The 2,500-nt window shown below is 41.8% G+C and overlaps 1 protein-coding gene across 2 annotated transcripts in view; it reads left to right on the forward strand.

Moving 5' to 3' along the window:
* The window catches only part of sema3ga (sema domain, immunoglobulin domain (Ig), short basic domain, secreted, (semaphorin) 3Ga), a 31,161-nt gene that overhangs the window by 5,458 nt on the left and 23,203 nt on the right, over window positions 1-2,500 (forward strand). The window lies entirely within an intron of this gene.

The following is a 2,500-nucleotide window of genomic DNA, read 5'->3' on the forward strand; positions in this document are numbered from 1 at the left end:
TCTCTGTCACTTTTTCACCCTCTCATATTCTGTCTGCCTCTCTGAAACTCTTATTCGTTTATCCCTCAGTCCTCCTCCTCTATCTCTCTCTATCTCTTCCCTTCTCACCTGTTCTCTTCGCTTGTCTCGTCTCCCCAGCGTCCTATCAAGAGGTTTGGACATGTAGCACATTCCAGAGACAAGCCTCTAGATGTAGACAAGAGTGTGTGTGTGTGTGTGTGTGTGTGTGTGTGTGTGTGTGTGTGTGTGTGTGCTTGCGTGTGGACCAAATCAGATGAGCTGCCAGCATTATTTTGTGCTGGAACCTAGACGGGACAAACTGACTCATGTTGTCAATGCTTCCTCCCAAACCAGGTGTGTGTGCGACGGAAATCAAACCCAAAATCCCCTGTGTTTTGCCAGGACTTTCTCTGTTGGCACCACATTTTGGTAGCCTAAGGCCCCGTTTGGCACTGACAGGCAAAACAGCTGCAAATGCACAGCGCCTTGAGGAAACATTCCAACACCCTCCCCTTTTTCCATGATTTATTTGTACTTTGTTTGTTTGTTTTTTTTTTTTGTTTGTTTGTGTGTTTGTTTTGTTGATGCATTTCCAAATGGGCTGGCTTGATTTTCTCTCCTTTTAGTCGACACACAAAACCTTATTATGGTTAAGTGAAAACACATTTTTAGACATCTTTGAAAATGTAAAGCTGATTAAGGTTTGTGTGAAGTGTGGGAAGCATGTGAGTGAAAATGTGAATGCGTATCCTGACCACGATTCCATGTAGGTGGTGTAGTGGTAAACCTAGGCAAGATAATCGAGAGGAAGTTGTAAACCTGATAATAGAACAGCCCGGGGGCTTCAATATCCATACTAAACAAAGCCAAAAGGCTCGTCTACTAGTAGGTTTACCACTTCCTCTGGGGTAATATCCCCAGATCTGTCACTTAACCACCTACCTCGAATACGCCCCTGGTGAAGCTTTCTCCAGACACATTTACAGTATATAGTGTATTGTAATACAATGGGATAGCTATGGGTAATAATACTTATCCATGTTATCATTCATGTTAATCTTAACAGCTTGTAATGCTACCACAGACATCCTCTCGTGTTTGATCTCAGTGGAAAGTCACAGTGATTGATGGGACTGCGCTTGTTGCGTGTTGTGATTTATGAATTAGTCCTTTTCCTGTAGTGGAAGAGGAAACGGAATCGTTCAGGCACTTCAGAGGATGACGCTCGGTCACCATATTTTAGTATGACAGCATTTCTCAAGGTCATTGAGCTATTTATTTTAAAATATCCCTGATACGGGACAAACGCCGGACATGAATGTGTTCATTTCCAGTAAATGTTGGGAAATACTAATAAAGAGCACTCGATCTACAGCCACGCCTGAGAGCCTATCATGGGGCGCGGGCCACAGGCACCCTGCACAGTGATATTTTATAAACAAGCAGTTAACTAAATGGATGCAAATCCAACTGTAGCGTTTGCTAGGGGTGTAACGATACACAAAATTCACGGTTCAGTGTGTACCTCGGTTTTGAAGACACGGTTTGGTTCATTTTTAGCACAGTAAGCCCGTAGGTACTGCTAACATAACATTTACTCACAGTATTGCTGATGTGCAACGGGAATAGTATTTTGAAAAGGTGTCAAATGTTTTTTGACTAAACTGACATAATGGTCTGCCACTTACTGTAATATATTTGTGTGGGCACTCAAATAAAACACTTTTAAACCTGGTTTGCAAACAAATAAGGTTACTGATGATTACTGTTAAGGAATGCATTTGGTACACAACGTCCTGGTTTGGTACGAGTACGTGTATCTTTACACCTGTAGCGTTTTCACTAATTAGACTTTTATTGTTATTCCAATTGGGATGAATTAGGATTGTGGAGTTTTCTAGTTTGTGATGTGTAGTTGTTGAGAGTTGTACTGCTATCACTGACTAGATAATAGTTTAGTTGTATGGAGCAGGAATACAAATGTAATGATATGTTAGAATTTAATTCTGTTTTCATTCCTGTCAGGTTTAACTTTAGTAGTAAGTTTAGGAACACATGTAATTGAGTTGAAAGGATTTGAACTGGGCTGTGTATTGACTCTTCTGAAAGAGCCTTTTGTAGTTAAATGTCAAATTCTGATCTTTGAAGAACTTGCATTTATTCAGAGTGAGAGATCTCTGAGTGGTGGCTTTTCTTTGTTTATGTATTTATTTATCTGTGTGTGTGTGTGTGTGTGTGTGTGTGTGTGTGTGTGTGTGTGTGTGTGTGTGTATGTGAGAGAGAGAGAGAGTGAAAGGTCTCTGAGTGGTGGTTTTGCCTGCTGATAGCATGTGATGTTCCTCTCAGTCAGCCTAAAGTTTACCTGCTTCAGTGGGTCTTATTGCAGTCAGCGTGCGCGCATGCGTGCGTGGGTGTGTGTGTGTGTATGTGCGTGTATGCGTGTGTGTGTGTGTGTGGGTGGTTGCCTATGTGTGTGTGTGTGTGTGTGTGCCTCTCCTTG

The sequence above is a fragment of the Alosa sapidissima genome, chromosome 7 (assembly GCF_018492685.1).
Source record: "Alosa sapidissima isolate fAloSap1 chromosome 7, fAloSap1.pri, whole genome shotgun sequence".
Taxonomy (NCBI): Eukaryota; Metazoa; Chordata; class Actinopteri; order Clupeiformes; family Clupeidae; genus Alosa; species Alosa sapidissima.